The following is a 20,462-nucleotide window of genomic DNA, read 5'->3' as shown; positions in this document are numbered from 1 at the left end:
GATGATTCAAGCAGCTCAAGCAATGTAAGTTCTTGTGCCTCCTTAAATGCTGAAAACTATAGTCAATTGCGTCAAGCTTTTAAAGAAAATCATGAAGAAGCTAACTGATTGGCTCTCTTAAACAACCGATTGAAATGGTTGAATAACTGGCTTGAAAATGGAGTCGAGACACATGAAGAAGAATTGGAAAATTCAAAAACTGATTTTGAAAATCTTGAAATGCATTGCAAAAAATCTTCTTGCTTGTGTGACTCAAAAGCTTGTGAAAATTGTAAAACTCTTGAGAGTAAAGTCCACTATCTTGTAAGAACTGTGGATAAACTTTCAAAAGGTAAATCCAACTTTGAAACTGTCTTGGCATCCCAAAAATGTGTTTTTGGAAAATCTGGTTTGGGGTTTAATCCTCAAAACAAGAAAAATGGGATTTCAAAGCCTTTTTCAAAAGTGCCAGAAAAAAAAAACTGATTGAAAGATCGAAACAACCGGTTGTTACATGTTTTTACTGCATGAAGAGATGTCACTTAGTTAGGTTCTGTAAAATTAGGAAATATTTTGTTCCTAAAGGTATTATGAGATGGATTCCCAAAGGTTCTGAAGTTTTCAGTGATAAAGTTGAATCAAAAGGACCCATATTTGCAAGGGGACCAAATCTTGTTGCTTGAATTTGTTGTGTTGCGGGGATACTAAAAGAAGCATGGGCTCTTGAGTTATCAGATCAAGCTTTTGGAAGAAAAGGATTTTGTCTGGAATTGAATTAAGGTTTTGTACCAGCTTAAGTCCTCTTGAAAGCCAAAAGAAGTTTTCTTGATCATGAATAATGACTCATTGAAGAGACTCCATGACAAAAGGATAAGACTTTCTTTGTCTTTGTTTTTCTGTTATTAATCCATGCTAAAATCTTCATCTATTCAGAGTTATATATGTATAATTACATTTTGATTCTTCTCTGTTTTTAAAATTTAAACTTGTTGTTGCCTCAGAAAAACAATCGATTGTTTCTTCTCTGACAACATTGCATAAAATTGATTTCATTTCTTTATGCATTCTATCTTTTACAAAATTCTTTTTTAAAGGGATTATGAGTCAATAAAGGATTCATGAGGTCTGATTTGGTTCAGGAGAAAGTTACTTCTTGTCATCAAAGGAATATATTCCATATCTTGGAAATTCAAGTGCCTTTATGACTAGTCAAATCCACATGTGCTGACCATGTGATTTTCTGGTAAGGGCTGACGTGGTTTTGTGCAAGCTTGGACCAGATTATTTTTTCTTGAAGACTGAAACCCACTAAAACCAAGGGATCAAAGAAGATTTTTGTTTTGCTATAAAACCCTCTGCAGCTGTTTTTCTACACAAAAACAACCCATTGGCATATCTTTTGCTGCATATCATATCTTCCTCTGATTTTTTGATTTCTCTCATTCTGGTTTCATGGATTCCAGTCCTCCATCATAAAAAAGGATTAAAACCAGAGTTGTAAGATTAGGAGGGCGTCTTGAAGGCTGGTTTTCAGGAGACAATGAATTGATTGAGAAATATCTCTTTGAAACAAGTAGAAAAGTGATAAACAATCCAAAAGTTGTCTCTTTTAGCTGGTTGAAGAGTCAAAAGTTGGATGATGTGAGAAGACTACTCAAAGAACAACTGCTAAAGAGGTTCTTAGAGATGAAAGGGAACATCTATCCGGATCTTATTCGGGTTTTCTACACCAATTTAAAGTTTGAAGGTAACAATCTTGTTTCTCATGTCAAGGGTGTGGATATGGAGATTACTCATGAAGTATGGGCTACTGTGACTGGCTTAAAGTATGCTGGTTTGAGAATCAACAAAGGGAATATTGGTGTGGTGGAAGATTTCAACAAGATTCAATATTATAAAAGTTGTTTGAAGAATCCTCATGCACAAGTAAGAACTTGTTCTGTTGGAGGGTTGAAGTTGAATGAAAGGTTGTTGGCTCTCATTGTCACTTGGATTCTAACACCAAGAGGGAGCAACCATTATATTCTCACTGAGGAAGATCTTTTCCACATATACTGCATTATGAGCAAAGTCAAGATCAATTGGATTCATATCATCAAGGAACACATGCAAAAATCTATGAGGTTAAATGACTATCATTATCCTTATGCTATCTTGATTTCTAAATTCTTAAACTATTTTGAAGTGAATCTTGAGGATGAAACATCTGATTTGGTGAAATCGACTCATGAAGTGAACAATGTTTCACTAAGAAAGATGGGTTTTACCAAGATTAATGGAAGATGGGTAAGTAAGGATGGTGAACATGGTGGTTCTCCTCAAGTGGTGCTCATGCTGAACATGATGAAGAAGATCAAGAAGTTGTTGAAGGTGCTGATGTTAATGTTCAAGATGAAGAACAACCTGCTGCTGACTTAGGTGTTGGAACAAGTGCTGAACATCAAGGAAATAGGATTCCCTCAATGTCTTCCTTTAAGAGATTCATGGTCAATAGGCTGGACAGCTTTGCTGAAAATCAAAGAAATCTTCATGATCTTTGTGTTACAAATTTTTAGAACTTTGACAACAAATTTCAAAGCATGGACACACGTTTTCAGACCCTTGATGAACAGATTGAAGTTGTTCAAAACCAGCTTTTTGAGCTACAGTATGGGAAAGAAGATTGAAGCCAAGTTTAGTTATTCTTTCTATGCTTGTATTGCTTTATTTTGGACTATTCTGTTTTTATCTCTTCCTAAAGTCTATTTGTGAAGACAAATAGGGGGAGAATATGGTTTATGTGTTGTCTTAAAATTGTTATAACTCTTATTTAATTCTTTGTTGCATTCTGGTTTTTTCTAATTAAATTTTCTACTGCATTTTGGCTTGTATAATGTTGCAGTTTGGTGTGTTTTAGCTTAGCTATTTGGTTGGTTTTTCTACGGATATGGTTATGTAGAAAACTATTTTATGTGCTATCATAACCTGCTATGAGAGATGATCTGAATTGCATAGCTTTTTGTTTTGCAAGTGTTGTTTCATATTCAATCAAGATTAACACAAGCAACCATGGATTTGTCTTCTTCAAATAGGGGGAGATTGTTGATCAAGTGTAATCAAGTGCTTTGAAGAATCCAAATCCAAGGTGTTTGATGAAAGACTGGTATTGCTGCTGTGTTTGGGTGGGATCTGGGTAGATTAAAGTGCGATCCACTCCTTTGTTGAATCTAAAACTAAAGTGAATTAAAACCTTTTTGAAATCAAGTGTTTTCCCACCTAAGTGAAAAATAACCTATTGTTTTTTCGAATCAACCAGTTGTTTTACTCTTAGAAGTTTTGAAAAATATTGAAAACTATTTTGGTTTGGTTGAATTAACTGTCAAGCCAAAACAATCGATTGTTTCGTGATTTCAACCAATTGTTTCTTTGAAAATCCTAACAGAATTCAGTTTTGAATGGTGAATCTGTTTTAAATGTTTTCTAACTGAATACGCTCCTTCATTAAATGCTTTGACCAATCTTTGGAAAATAAAAATGGTTTATTTATGTTTTCAAACAAGTAAGAAACAGTTTTGAGAAATTCAGTTTGACAGATTTGATTCTAAAATTTCAAGATTCACATCAAGCTTTGGATTTTCAAGTGAGAGTGGAAAAGGATTGCAATTGTATTCAATTCAGATTGTACTGTGATCAGGTGTAATCCTTTCGAAACCTACTGTATTTCTGGTGTTGTGTTGCCAAGGAGTGTTGTGTGTTCTTAAGGTGTTCAAGATCAATAATTTTGGTGTGGTTTGCCAAAGGTAGTGTGTTTCTTGAAGGGTTCAAGGTCATTACTTTGGTGGTTTGTGTTTTGTAATCTGGTTTGATTGCTTAGTGGATTACCTAGTGATTTTTTGGGGACTGGATGTAGCTCTTGGCTTAAGAGTGAACCAGTATAAATTCTTTGTGTAATTCTCTCTTACCCTGAACTCATTTAAATTCTATTTTAAGCTTAACTGATATAAACAACCAATTGTATCGAAGAAAGAACCGATTGTTTTTCTGTGTATTGTTGTATAACTGCTTGAGTTCTTGGCTAACTTGATTCATGTTCTGTATTTATAGAAAGAATTTCATTAAACCTGAAAAAGTTTTCAAAAACCTCTTTTAAACAATTCACCCCCCTTTTGTTTAAGGTCATATATTCTAACACTGGTGTCCACAGTCAGAGGGTGTTTTGACTTGTAGTGAATTGTGTATCAAAGAGGGTGAGTGGTTTTGAAGGACTTAAGATCACTTCTTTGGTGTTTGTGTTTTGTAATCTAGGTTTGATTACATAGTGGAATACCTAGTGGTTTTTGGGGACTAGATGTAGTTCTTGGTGTAAGAGTGAACCAGTATAAATTTGGTTGTGTGATTCTCTCTTTCCCTAATTTATGTTATATCTATTTTAAAGTTGTTTTTATTAACTGCTGATAAAAACAATCGGTTTTATCGCAAAAACAACCGGTTGATTTTCTGGAAATCAATTAAAACAATTTTGTAACTTAGGCATATTCATTCCTTTGGATTTGATTCTTCATTGGCTTTCTCCACACTTTCAAAGTTTGCGAAAAACATTTAAAAACAATTCACCCCTCTTGTTTTAGGCCTACAATTCTAACAATCTTGTGAATTGGTAGCAGATGGATGATAAAAATCATCCAACCTTCAAACTTTTCGACTAAGAAGATAGACGAAAATTGAACCTTAATGAAGAGATTTAAAGTCTTTTTTTCTTCTTCTTAACCTTGTAAAAAATGTATAGAGTAGTTAGGAAGTATTGAGCCTTGTTTTTGGGCCAAGGTAGAGTAGGTTGTGAATAGAAAAGAAAGTAGAGTGTAAAGAGTAAAAGAGGGGTGCAAATAGAAATGTAGGTAAGAAAGGTATAAGGGTCCACATGTCCTCTCCTTAACGGAGAGGATTTTACTCCAGTGAAGGAATGTCACTTGTCACTCTTCCAATGAAGAGGATTTGCAGGTAGTGACACTTGTCACTCTCATTTGAGAAGTTTTGAGAAACTCGTTGAGGATAAGTGAAGATTCTACTCAACTTTCATGAAGGAGTGTTGGATGAAGAAAACATGTTTGAAGGTGTATAAAAAGTGCATATCATGGTCTTAGTTAGGATAAAGTTGTTTAAGTAGCCTTTTGCATTTTGAGTCAACCTCATATCTCATAGCCATGATGATGATCTTAAGCACAAGGATCTTATTGCACAAAAATTTAATCTGTTGTTTGATAAAACAATTTATTCATTTGCACTGCACCAAAATTGTTTTGATTTTTTCAACATTTTGTTTTGTCTCCAAAATTCAGTTTTGTTCACATATTCAGTTTTCAACTTATCATAGGTTGATTATGTATCACTTAAGTACTTTTTCAAAATACAATTTGTTCTTTCAAGTTTTAACCTGTTGTTTTATAACAAATTTTAAACTGTTTTGGGAAAACTATTTTGATTTGAATCTTATAAAAGGATAGTTGTATCACAACTCAAATCACCTCTTGCAATTACAAAGTGCTTACAATTTTCAAGTGATTATCATTGAGGTCTTCATGTGAGCTTAGTTTTTGAAAGTTTTTCTTAAAAACTTTTAAGAGTTCTTGTGTTGTTTTCTTTCGGGTTTGGAGTTGAAGTTTTGTCAAAATACTGCAACAGTGAGGATCTGGGTTTGAGTTCCTTAGTCTACAAATAAAGTGTTATCTTTCCTAATTCTTTTTCTTTGTAAATGTGTTTTTGTATATACTTCTTAATAGTGTTTCTAGAAGTAGAGTGTTGCTGAAATAGTGTGTTTCAGCCTATGCTTTTGGTTCTTGAAGGGTTCAATAACTAAGTTGATTGTAAAGATTGCTTTGTTTTGAGTGGAATTCATCTTGGTGTAAGGTGGGACTACATGTAGCTCTTATTGAGTGAACCAGTATAAATCTGTGTGTGTCATTCTTCTTCCTTAATCACTGCCTCTAAAACTAAAATTTGGAAATTTGTGATAAAATAAATCTGTTATTTCATAATTGAATATGTTATTTTTAACTGTTGTGTTGGTCTGAATCACATTCTGTTTTCAAGATTTTTATAAGACTTTAATCAAACTTTTAAAACTCTAGGAATCCTTAATCTTTTATGGATTTATTCTTAAAATTAGTCACCTAAAAACAGTCTTGGTTTTGAACTATTTTGGAAATCTTCACACCAAATTTGTTTTAAAAAGGAAAGTGTTTACAAGTTTAAATTTTGACTTGTTCTTAATCAATCTTTTGCAAAACTGATTAGAAAAATCTTTTAAAACTTTGTGTTTCAAAGCTTCTATTTTTTAAATCAGAATTAAAGATCTTAATCTCACTTGGTTAGTTTTTCAAGATCTTGTTATTAAAACTAAATTGATTCTTTGATAACTCATTGTATTCAAAGCTTTTATTCTTAACATTGACTTTAATATTCCCTCTGTATAAAGATTATAACTGTTTTAGGTAGAAATCTTAAGTCAAAAATAAAATCTATTAATCCTAAAACTAATTTGTTGTATTTCTGAAATTTCTTCTTGAACAAGAAAATCAAACTGTTTTTCTTAAAATTAATCTGTTCTTTATCTATCAGGATTTCCTAAAGAGTGTATTTGCTAAAATTATCCTAAGTACAATTCACCCCCTCTTGAACTTAGACTCCCATAATCTCAAAAAAACTTTCTTCATGCTTCCGCAGTATCATTAATCTTACATAGAAGATATTCAAATCAAACAATGAAAAATAAAATCTATAAAGGAAGATGAAAGCTAGGATTGTATCAATGAAGGTGGCAAAATACTAGGTAGAGTTATAGTATAGTACGATATGATGATCTTTTTGAATATTTGTCATAAACATTTGATGTTGAGACATGAATTTTCCAATTACTGGGTCAATGTGCTTGTTCTGTTGTTACTCAAGTTCTAAGGAGTGAGCATGACTTTCCTTGTGATTTTTACAAATCACTTATTGAACAATTTGATGGACAATCTAAAGTATATCTTATAATGATATTGTGGGAGGTGAAAAATTTACTACTAGTACTTTGATGGGATAACATCTCTGGACTCAGAAAATGGTGGTTTCGGAGGAAGTTGGTTGATATGAAGCTCTGTAAATGTGTTAGTTGTAATAACCTTAGCTTTCTCACTACAAACTTTCTTTCATCTTTTAACCTTTTCTTCTCTTCATCAACTAGTTTCTTAACAATCATAACTAGTATTTTATCATCTAACTCTAACATGATGGATACAAGACTTAGATTATAGGAGCCTTTGATAAGAACTCCCATATGAATGGAAAAGATCTTGCAAAGCAATTCATCATGTGTATCTTGTAGAAAAAAGGGGTATCATTTTTGGTAGAAAATGTCTTGGTTGGTCAAATGGAGTATAAGTCCTCAAAAGTCTAAATAGCTATTTTCAACCTCAAAGGACTTAGATGATTGGGTAGATTTATAGTTATCTCAATACATATGTACAGTGAATCATGTAACGATTTGATTTGTGCATGCACAACTTTTCTAGTTCTTCTTTAACATTTTCCAATTTATTGTAGTATATAGGGGATAAATGAGAAAACACCATGTCAAGATAATTTTTTAAAGGTTTGAAAGTTAACATTTTCAAATTCACTTATATAACACTTTTTTTGATAAAAGTAATTAATATTTTATTTTCATTTTGTACATGTATAAAGAATGTACATAAGTCTTTCAAAAGTTAGTGTTGTCCTTATGGATTAAAAATTTCACTCATACCTATCTAAAACAATTGTCTACTATGATTAAATTATATAATTCACTATTTATAAACACAGTTCTAGGAAGATTAAATAAGTTAAAATGTATCATCTCGGAAATGTTTAAGTAAAAATTTCATTAATTTTTTTTTAAAGATGTTTTAATTTATTTTTATTTTATACATATCTCAAAAAATATTGTCTTCGAATAAGAAATTTTATACTTACTAGTAAAAACTTCATTATAAGTATTTATTAGTGTAAAAATAAATAAAAATGTTTACCAAATCAAAATTAGTTTATGCATAAGTTATTTTGTCAAATATTTCATTTTTTTTTTCATTTTTCATTTTTATTTATACATAATTGTTAATTTTAATTTTAGTTAACTTTACTCACAATTTCACGAACAAACTTAGTTGTTGAACTAATGGAATTGGATAAACTGGTGATAAGACAATTTTTTTTTTGAAGAAATTCATTTTATATTTTTTGTTGTTTGACTCTGCTAGAAGTATTTATGCATAAGTTTGTCTAAACATATCTCTAACATAATATAATTAAGCAATTTATATTTTATTCTTCTAACGCTGTGAGCTACAACATTTTTAGTCAAAATTTATAATTAATCAGTTTTGACAATATATGGTCCTCTATTCCGTTTTTACCTTGCAATATAGTTTGGTTCTAGAATAACATCTAAAAAAAGTAATTTTCAAAACTTTTCAAAAATTTACAATTAAAACTATTGTTAATAGTTCTTTAAACGTTGCAAACACATTTTTAAAAAGGCAACTTCTTTGAATATTTAATTCCTTTAATAAGAAATTTATTTTTTATTAATATTTCTCAGTACGTTAAATTTTGGAAAAAGAAATGAAGACCTTTCCCTCAATAATGCTCATTGTAGCATAAAATTGTTCTAAGGTGAATATAATAATCCAGGACAAAAGTAACCTTAAGCTTCATCTAGACGAGCAATATTATATATATATAAGCTATATAAAAATGAAGTCCATATTCCATTATGAGCTAGCACTTTTCAAGCAACTATGCTACTTAATTCGTCTTGTTGAAAACAAACGTATATTGATTTAATATAATTTAAAATAATGAAATCAAAAATATTGTTTCATCTAATACAAAATAAAATTAATATTCCTTGGACGAGTCTTAGGCAAGTTCATCTGTAGTGATCTTGTTTGAGCGAGTTTGGACGAGTTTTCAATGCTTCAAATTTGTCTTTTCTTCTTGTCTTTCACTTGTTCATTATCCTTTAGCCCTTTTACCTCAATTTTTTTCTAAATTCCTGAAACTAACACAAATTTGGAAATAAATAGTTCATAGTCATCTTATAATCCAAAAATATGTAAAAAAAAAGTTAAAATTCCTAAATTAGAGTTTGATTTATAACTATTTTAATAATTAAAGTCCATAAGTGTATCTTTTTGTATGAAATATAACTGAATTATGACACTTAGCAATCTTATGTACTTTTTAGAGTTTGAAGTAGCTCGAAAAGAAACTGAAATTCATCTTAGCCAGAGGAAAAACTCTTAAGACCTTATTAAAGAAATTGGAATGCTTACATGCACTCTCATGCCTACTCCTATGATTCATTCTTCACGACTTTTTGCAGAAAAGGGTCACAAGCTTAATTAAAAAGATTCATCCTTCTATAGAAAACTATTGGACGTCTTATTTACCTTATTACTTGTCCTGATATAGCTTTTTCTATCAATCATCTAAGTTAATTTGTTTATGCTCCCACGAGGATCATTAACAAGCCATTTTGTTTCGTATTCTTAGATATTTGGAGGGTGCTCTTGGTACCAAAAAATTTCTTCACAACAACAATATCATTAAACTAAAAGCTTACAGTGACTCTGATTGGGCTACTTGTCACAAACTAGAAAATCCACCACAGGTTTCTCCATATATCCCTGTGAATCCCTTCTTCAAGATCTTCAGGTGCCTTATCTCAAGCTTGTTCTTCTCTACCATGACAATCAATATGATGTTTATATTACATCCAACCAAGTTTTTCATGAAAGAACAAAGTACATTGAAATAGATCGTTACATAGTTCGCGAAAAAAAAAATGAACAATGGATTACTCAAACTTATTCCCACCATCCTTTCCCTTAAAGCAACAAATATCTTCACCAAGCTTCTTGCTCCTATTGTCTTTAAGAACCTACATTCCAAGCAGGGAATGAGAAATATTTATTCCCAGCTTGATGGGGGATTGATAAACTATATTTTATTTTTAGATTTGTCTTTTTTGTTTGGCCCCTAGTTTTGTGTTTTTGGATCGTTTATGTGTATGTGTTTGTGTTTGATGACTTTTCTAGGCAAGTGCACCGCGTTGTTAGAAGTAATAATTTGTCTCTAAGGACGGATATCAAACCCATAAGGAAAAGTTGAATAATGAAGTAAAAGATTCACTAAATAGAAAAGAAAATAATAAAGTTGGTTGGATTTGTTATGATGGCAATGATTAATAAGAAAACAAGGCAAAGAGTTTGTTGCTTCAATTGGAAAAATAGGGATTGGGGTTCATTTTTTTTCACTCTTTTGTATTGCATGACAATATTGTGTCCTTTGATTGATATTGATACCAATATAAAAATTATTTTTATCGATTCCTCGCATATGAAATTATTAAGATGCTTCCTAAATATCGATTCCTCCCATATTTATAAAAACTTCTTATCAATAAGATCAGACATTGATAGCAATTAACATTTCAAATCTATTCCTAGCATTCAAATATGTTAAGCATTATCATTTGGGTCAAAAACTTAGAAATACTTTCCAGTCAAATCTAAATTTTGAGATCAAGGCGAACAAGCATTACTAACAAAATGATAGATGATTGATCGCTAGAAACTTGGATGTCACACAATCCCCAACTTCGAACTGAGTAGGCGAAGATGCTTATCTAACAAAGTTTACCAAAATTTATGAAAAACAAATCATCTACATTAAAAATAGTAATTACAACTTTACTTATTTAGATCACAAGTTCAACTATGTGATTAATATAAAATTATTTAGAATATTGAAAACTTTGAGTAAATGTATTTTATAGTTATTTTTTAATGAAGAAAAAAGGTTGTATTTTTTATGAAATATTTTTTCTTTGTTCAACTCTTGTAGACATTAGTCCAAAAATCAATTAAAAAATAATTTTATTCATAAAAAAACACATTAATGATAATTAATGATATTTGCAAGTCCCACATTGAGCAAAATATAAATAAGCCAAATCTTTATAAGCATCTGACAAGAACGTCAGTTCGCCGAGTTGGGTAACGCCAGCTTGTGACTCAGGTGAGGGCAATATGGTGGTGGGATAGAACTATGGCCTCATTTGGTTGAGCTTTGATTGCGAAATGCAGGCCTACCCACTCCAAGTTGAGAGTTGAACCATGGGACCTAAGCGAAGGCTTGGGTTTCTTGGTTCCTAAAGTGGAGGGCACAGCGTGAGGCTGGATTCACAGAGTAGATTAATGAGCCTGGTTTTCTTAGACCATCACTTTTTTTTTAATTTTTTATGAACTCATCACAGTGGTCTTCAATTCATAAGGTTAGTTGTCGTGTATGCATTCTTTATTGATCTTCCCTTTATACTTTTGTGCCTTGTTATGTGTGTATGTGGTTAATACTCCTATGTGAATACAAATTATTAGAAATTTTATCTTTCACAAAGTTGATTTGGGAAAATTGAATAGCTAGAAGTTTACTTATATTTCATTTGCATCGCTATATAGGAATTGATAATAACATTTTGAAGTTTTACATATCATTCTTACTTTTTTCATTCTCTTAAATGTTGTTCATATAACACTATGCTTTATCTGTATAAATGTTCTTGATAGTGTGTAGTTTGTTGATGACCACAGTGATTGGCATTCGTTCACTAGGTGGATTTGCAGAGCAAGACATTCCAATTTGCATCAGAGACACAAAGCAATCCTCAATCAAACCTTTAGTCGTGGCTTCAATCTCATTGTTTCTCCTTATAGCTTTCGTTTCGTACTCAAATTCTTCACTTTCCCCTTCAAACTTATTCAGAGACTAATGAAGGATCAGTTATATCCATGACATTGTTAGGTAGAGCCATTGCTACAAACTACTGAGTTCCCGTGCACCTTCAAATGCTTCATTTGTAGGTCTTTTTCCTGTGAAAATCTCCAGTAATAGTATCCCATAGTTGTATATATCTCCAAGTGTAGAAGGCTTCCCACCCATACCATACTCTGCATGTCAATTATTAGTTTGTCATTTTTAATAAATGTAATATAATTTACAGTTTAGCACTTTGAATTTTGAATAACACACCCGGAGGGATGTAGCCAATAAAACCCCTTAGGCTAGCTGACATAACTGGTTGTGTGGATAACTTGCTTGATTCTTCAAACAGAAATGTAGCTAATCCAAAGTCCCCAACATGGGAAACCATATCATTGTCAAGAAGCACATTGCTTGGCTTTATGTCACAATGAACAATTGGAGTTTCACAGAAGTGATGGAGATATTCCAGTGCACAAGCAACATCAATAGCTATGTTGAGTCTTTCAGTGAATCAATGTCTTATTCTGAAAGTGCAAATTGCTTAAAGGATGCAATGTAACCAATCTTCTAGACTTCCATTAGGCATGTACTCAAACACTAGAGCTTTCAAGTCATTGCCTTGATGATCAACTCCTGATATGGCAGTTATGATCTTCAGAAGGTTGTGATGCTTTATGCTTCTCAGAACTTGGCATTCATCAATGAAGCTCTTAGATGCTCCTCTCTGTTGAAGGTTTAATACTTTAACTGTACCACTAGATTCATCACCTGACAGAGTTCCTTTGTATACAGAACCAAAACTTCCCGAACCAATCAGGTTATCCTGTGAAAATCCATCAGTGCACTTGGTAATTTCTGAGTAAGAAATTTTCAATTCCAAATCCCTTTCAGTAGTTGATGTAGGAGTTTTCTTTTTTGATCTTTTAACTATGGGGAGCAGTTTAAGAAAACATGATAGAATTAATAGTAATACAAGCGCACAAGCTATAGGGATAGCCACCTTAAGAGCAAGAAGTCTTCTTGCCAGAGAAGCTTTCCTGACAGTGCATGCAGGGAAATTTAGTTCTGGGACACCCCCACATAGCTTGTTGTTGCCATATAATGAAAGGGAAGTAGCATTTTAGAATATTCCTTTCTTTGGTATTTCACCTTCAAAATTATTGTATGCTTGGGATAGCAATAACCCATCACACCCTCCCTAAAACTGGATAAGCCGCTTCTACCAGTGTCTTGCCTTAAGGACACATAATCAGACAATCCTGTGCTGGGGAGGTTAACCCCCACACCATCTGGGCCTGAAACCCAGACGATGCCAAGCCATACTAGCCTGATCCTGGGGCTATCTATTCGAAAGAGCTAGAACTTGAAGGAAGACCTCCTTCCCATAATGAGAGTTGAAAGGGGATCTGATCCACCCAACATGTAAAGAAGGCATGAACAATAGATAGGGCATATAGGGAATGGAATCAACAATTGAATAAGTGATGACTTGGGTTACGGTTTGAACCAACCTGGAAAGCCTTGCCGACACACTCATTGACGAAAAGGGTGTGGGTTGAGAGAAGGAAACTTCCTTATCGTAAGATCCAGAACTTTCGCTCTTCATTCACATCGTTTTCTCATGAGTTGGGCGCAAGATTTAGATGCTAGAGCTCAGTGAACTCCCCAAGAAACTCAGGGATCTTACCAGACAAGTTATTTCGTGAAAGATCTATGTCAAGTGAACCTCTCAAATTGTTTAAAGTTTGAGGGATGTTTCCATCAAAAGAATTTCCCTCCAAATGCAGCTTTTCCAAGCTAATGCAACTGCCAAGAGAAGATGGAATGACTCCAAAAAAGTTGTTCTCAGACAGCACCATCTCCAAGGTTATGTAGCTCACTCACTTCAGCTGGAAGAGTCCCTAAGAAAGCATTATGAGATACATCTAAATATATTGCTAGTGAAGAAAGGCCAATAACTTCAGCTGGTTGGGTGCCACTGAGTTTGTTGCTATAAAGGTTGAGTACCAATAAATTTTGGCAGTTTCGAAGACTAGAAGGGATGCTTCCCTCAAAGTTGTTCTCCTCCAGAAAGAGTTTTATTAATACAGACAAATTTCCCAAGGAGGATGGGATTCTACCTGAAAATTTGTTGACATTCAGATACAATTCTCTCAGATTTTTCAGCCTACCTAATGCATCAGGAAGACTACCAGTTAGACGGTGTCCTTCCAAAGCTATGAGGGCCAGGTTAGCAAGATTGACAATTCCAACAGGTATATTTCCATGTATTCCATTGAAATTAAAGGAAAATGTGTGCATTTGGCTTGAGAAATTAGCAATTGCTTTAGGCAATACTCCACCAAAATTATTTACTCCTTGACGTAAAACTTGTAGAACAGTGCAGTTAACCAAATAATCAAGAAAGCTAACATCATCTGTTTTCCCAGTTCCCAGTCTGTTGTGTTCAAAGCTAAGTCTAGCTAATTTGTTCAAGACCCCTAAGTTCGTTGGCAGTGCTCCAGTGAGACCATTCAAGGAGAAATCAAGAATCTCTAGTTTTGATGCATTCAACAATAATGCAAGGACAAATCCTGTGAGATTGTTGGCCGCACCAACAAATACTTGAATGTAGGAAGAGTAATTCCAACATCAGCTGGTAAGTTCCCATGAAGATGGTTTTGAGTAAAAGTGAAATAGTATAATGAAGATTTGTTATAGATTGAAGAAGGAACTGAGCCAGACAAGTAATTCGCATATAACACCAGATATGTCAAGCTTGATAAAAGGCCTATCTCGTGTGGTATGCTTCCAATGAAGTTGTTTAACCCAAAGCTAATTCGAGAGAAAGAAGAAAGGTTTCCTATGAATAGTGTAAGAGTGCCTCCTAGTCTCAGTTGCTCAAGATTAAGGTCCATGATCCTTCCATTGGAGATGTTGCATGTGATTCCTATCCAACTGCATTGATGGATGGAGTCATTCCAACTTCCAAGAGCTCAAAATTTTGAATGGATCTTCTACTATCCTACTCTTGAAGTCAAGTAAGGCTTGCAAATCAATTTCATTTCCGGCAGGAGTTACTTCAAGAAAATATTATATATTAATTATGGAATTATTTACTACAACTTTTTTTTATAACATGATATTTTTTTCTTGAAATGTAATAAATACAAATTATAGTTAGTAAAACTTAAGTATTCCAATCTATTTCTGTAAATACTATTTTTATATTTATTTTAATTTTCTATATTTATAATTAATTATTTTGAATATATTTATTATAAAAAATAATATTGATGTAATTTTTTAAAACCCTAAACCATATATAATATATAAATAAAATCAATTTATAATATATAAGTGAAGATAATTCTCAATTTTACAAATAAATTTGTGAGAAAGTTAGACTTTAATAATTTTAACTATAAAATCAAATTATTTAATTTTAATATGAGTTGAATTGAATTTCATATGTTAGTGTAATTAAATTTTAACATTATATTATTATTGATTTGTTCTCTAAATTTTAATTTTTATCTATATTTTTTTAATGTTTGTAGTGATTGAAGAATAGCTAGTATTGTTGTGGAACCTTGATGGACCATGGTCTCTCTCCAGATCTAATTTAGTTTTAACAATCTGTGAAAACTCATTTAATGAAGCTGTCTTCTGCTATCATTTCTAGTCATAGATCTCTTCTTCTTTTCACAATATATATATATATATATATATATATTAAATATTTTATTGTTATAATTTTTAGACGTATAAAATGCTTATTTAAATAATTTAAATTATAATAATAACTAAATAAGAAATTTAAAACTATACATTTAACTAAAAATATAATATAATTTTAAATTATATTTTTTACATATTATTATAATTAAACACTTACTATATAATTTATTTAAAACATGGTGGTTAACCATTTTGAATTATTTTGCAACATTAGTGTCATAAATATGTTTTAAATTAAGTCAATTTAAAGAAAAAAAAACTTAAGTAATTTTTTAATAATTCGGAAGTCTTTTTTAGATTTGTGATTAGCTTTTTGGATTACATCATTTAAAAGTCTTTTCTACTTATGAGATTAGTTTCCAAATTATGTAATCTCAAATATATCTGAATCACATAATTCATAACCTACTCTCAAATCCAGAAAATACTTCTGAATTATGTCATTCAAAATACTATTTTTTATAATATCTTTCGGATTACATAATTCGAAAGTTATTTTTGAATTTGAGATTAACTTCTAAGTTATGTTATCCAGAATATATATATTTTTTAAATTGCTTATGATTCTATAAACCTGGAGAACATTTTCAGATCCAAAAAATATCTTATGAATTCGAAAATGTCTTACAAATAATATAATTTGGAATGTTTTTAAAAAATGAAAAAAATGAAAGACATTCAAATCAGTAACAAACCAATGTAAGAAAAAAAATAAAGATCCTTGGGGTGTTAGGGTGAGATAAAATGAAAAAAGAAAGAATGTAAAAAAGGTGTGTGAGATTTTAAAGATTAATTTACTTTTTATTAAAAGACAAAAAAGTATTTTCACATTTAGTATAAGGTGCCACAAGAATGTAAGGAGGTACAGGAAGAGGCAGCCGAAATATCGGTCAAATAATAAAAGTGTTGGGTGAAAATATTAACATAAGAAGTTTAGAGTTTAAGGTTTAAGATTTAGGATTTAGGATTTATAGTTTAATTAGTACATGAAATTTAGGGTTTAGATACCAACGGAAACATAATTAGTACATGAAAGAACAAAATCAATAGGAAGTCGTGATTTCCATATTTTAGGAGGCAAACTCTTCCTCCACCTTTTTCCTACACATTCATTTTTTTTTAAATTTCCAACCTTATCCTTCTCGGTATATTTAGGATTTTGTATTGATAGAGACTGTCATGGTTTATTCTCTATTTTTATTAGTATTTAATTTTTTTTATTATGTAGAATTTGATATTGTTATTAACAAAATATTTAATCAAATCTCTTAATTTTAAAAATGTAAGGATGTGACCCTTTAGTAGATTGATATTTTTCTAAAAGTTTAGAATTGTTGATTATAAATTCTATCATGTATACATTAAAATCATCATTATATATATTTATTAATTATTTTCCTTGTTATTGAATAGAAAATGATTAGCATTATTGTGTTTGATTGAAATGTTTATTAGTAATAAAAATAAATGAGATAAATAAATAAAGAGTAAAATTAATAAGGCAAGTTATTTAAAAAAAAGTGAAAGTCATGAACCAAAAATCTTACTTAATTCATATACTTTATGATTAAAAAAATAAAAGGAAGTTGACAAAAATAAAGAAAATTATAATTTCCTATTTTAAATAACACTCACACAATCTAGTTTAAAGATAGACGTATATCTTCTTCGTATATTTAATAAAATGGTAACCACACTTCGTTATAATTTTTAAATGAACATTTATCTTTCCTATATGTTTATCGAATAGATATTTTTAATGTTTTTAACAAAGTGACGTTCTTCGCCTTATTTTATTTAAAAATAACATATATTTACTAGAACTTATATATAAAAACTAAAAGCTAAAGTAATAAAATATAGAAGAATTAAATGAATTAATAATAGAGAAATTCTTTTAATTTTCTCAAATGATATTCATACATTGTTGGAAAAATCATTTAAAGGAAAGTTTGTATTCAATCATCACAAGATTGGTGGAGTAAATGAAACATTACTCTTGTTATTATATGTATCCATTATTCTATTTTTCTTCCTTATACCTACACCTCCACATGTGAGTGCTCCTCATTAGAAGCAAAAAAAAGTTGAGTTTTTTATTTTGAATTGTGCAATTCAAAAACCTCTTCAGATAAGGCAACACTTTACTCAATTTAAAATTTATTTGTTTAGCGATCTTCTTCAACAATTTGAATTGTACAATTTATAGTGCATTTCGAGTTTGAGTAATTTAGAATGCATTTTGGGATTACATAATTTGAAATATTTTTTCAAATTCCACAATTTAGAATATATTTCTAAGTTAAGAAAAATGCATTATGAATTCTAAAATGCTTTTTTATGTTGTATTTTATTTGAGGTAGATGTGTCTAAAACAATGGGTGAAGTCTCTCAACCCATTAAAGGTTAGAAAACCTTACTTTGTAGAAGAGATCATGATGTGACCCTCTAATGTGGGTCATGCGTATGATAATGTGTATGTAGAGAATGTACTTGCATAAAGAGCCCATAATGTGGAAGCATTTCATAGGAAATTATTTGACAACCGTGTTTCATTTTACAACTCAATAAATATTAATATTTTAATTATTTATAGAAATTCATAGTTTTGTTAAAACAATTCTAACTTTTTGCGTTTTGCGTGTATTTTCATTAAAAAGTTTTTCTTTTATTTTTTTCTATTGCAAATATTAATATTTGTTATGATGCTGGTTGTCAAAATATTAGAACTCGTCCCATGGACAAAATATGAAGACATTTGTAATCTCGAATGAGTTATTAAGGTTGTAATGGGGAATCTTGAGGAGTTGCTCTTCTACAATGTTTTTTTTTTATCAGCAATAAAATAAATAAATAAATAAATAGGGACCACTTCAGGGGTGGTCCAACCCTTATACAGAAATACTTGACATCAGTCTTCTATTAGAACGCCTACCAAATTAGCAAAGGGATAACCATACCAACGCTAACCAATGTTAATGAATCAACCTCATACAAGCCAAAGGATTTAAAACCCAACTAGAATAAGGGAAATAAGCGGAACGAGACTTTGCATAAATCCAAGACCATACCTTTACTTGCACCGAAGCGAACACTTCAGACACATCTGCCATACCTCTATTGAAGATGACCGAGTTCCTATGTTTCCAGATTTCGCTCACAATGCCAACCCAAATTGTACCCCAAACTTCGTTACCCGAAACAGAAGCCTGACTCATCCAGAATTGTGAAAAATTTGACTTAGGATCATTGTGAATTACAGACGACACACCAAGCCACTTAAAGCACAGACACCAGACACGCCAAGCAAACCTGCAAACAAAGAACAAGTGACAAGATGACTCCTCCTCCTCCCCACACAAACAACACAAGAGATTTTCTACCGCCACTCCGCGCCTTACCAAGTTAACCCTAGAGGCAATCCTATTCTCCAACACCCTCCAAGCAGTGAACAGAGCAGATGGCAAGGCTTTGCACCTCCACAACTTACTATACACAGGAGAATACTCCCCTCCTCTAACCCGCCTTACCTAAACATAGGCAGAGTTGACTGAGAAAGTTTGACTCTCCCCAATCTTCCAGACCCAACTGTCCGCTTCCCCAAAAACCAACTTCACCTCTTGCAAACTTTGAAACAGCTGTTCAACCAAAGACTTCTCCCAGTCGAAAAAGGATCTACGCCAGTCCAAATTCCACACCCATTCACCATTATACCAATACCCAAGCTCAGCCATTTTTGCGTTTTTAGCCGAGCTTAGAGAGAAAAGTCTCGGAAAAACTCCCTTCAAAGTGCCACAGCTCAACCAACTGTCCTCCCAAAAAGAAATCTCCTTACCATCCCCCACTTTCCACTTAAACCCATCTTCAAAACTTCTACCCCAACCCTCTGAATCCCACACCTCCTTCAAATCTTTCCACCAGAGAGAGCCCCTACTAGACTTACCGCCTTCTCTCAAACTTCTCCAACCACCATACTTAGAATCAAGAATCTCTTTCCACAAACCTCCTTTATCCGTACCCAGTCTCCAAATCCACTTTCCTAATAAAGCCAAGTTAAATTTCCTAAGATCAATGATTCCAAGACCTCCAGAATCCCGAGGCTCACACACCTTATCCCAAGAAGCCCAAGCGATCTTCCTTCCATCAGAGCCCCACCCCCAAAGGAAATTCCTTTGGATCCGAACTAACTTGTCTGCCACCACAGAAGGAAGTTTAAATAAAGACATAAAAAATAACGGGATTGAAGAAAGAACAGACTTGATTAAATGTTAGTTAATGTTAGTTTTGAAACAACAAACAATCAAAAACCATGTTGTTTTATTCATTGACGTAACACAAATTGCAAAGTATGAACCCCAAGAGAGAAAGATCTTACATGATTATTTTATGTGGCATTATGCAGTTGGGTATCGTGTGACAGAACATTCTTCTCGATTTCTTTGATCTTTGAGTCCATAGGCTTCCCTTTAAGAAAATTTGAGTACCATTCATCAGAGAGCTTAGGTTGCCTCCTTAAGTTTGGATCATTGATATCAACGTAATATAGGCCATAACCTATCTCAAATCCACTCACTAACTCGAATACATCCATGAAGGACCATAGAAAGTAACCTTTTACACTCAGTTTTTTTGGGTGTGCAGAGAGACACAGTGAGGTATGTTTTCACACTCAATAATAGGTTAAGTGGGTTGCTTCTTCCTGCACCCTATAGGTTGTTACACTACCCCATAAATATTTGAAATTCCAAAAATAACCTTTTGTAAAAAAGTTAAAAAAGTTTGAAGTGTTATGTATCTTCCAAATTATATAATTCATAAGTCTTTTTCGAATCTAGGATTAGCTTCTAGATTATGTGTACCTAAATCTTAAACCCTAAAAAAATATGGAATAGATGAGGTGCTTGGGATGTGTCGTGAGACAAATCAAAAGAAGGGGTAGA

General features: G+C 32.0%; 1 pseudogene; it reads right to left on the bottom strand.

The window, feature by feature from the left end:
* Positions 1–11,078: 11,078 nt before the first annotated feature.
* On the bottom strand, positions 11,079–19,833 carry LOC137824627 (probable LRR receptor-like serine/threonine-protein kinase At3g47570; annotated as a pseudogene).
* Positions 19,834–20,462: the final 629 nt, after the last annotated feature.

This window comes from Phaseolus vulgaris, chromosome 8 (assembly GCF_000499845.2).
Source record: "Phaseolus vulgaris cultivar G19833 chromosome 8, P. vulgaris v2.0, whole genome shotgun sequence".
Taxonomy (NCBI): domain Eukaryota; kingdom Viridiplantae; phylum Streptophyta; class Magnoliopsida; order Fabales; family Fabaceae; genus Phaseolus; species Phaseolus vulgaris.
This window is presented reverse-complemented; position numbering and strand designations above follow the sequence as displayed.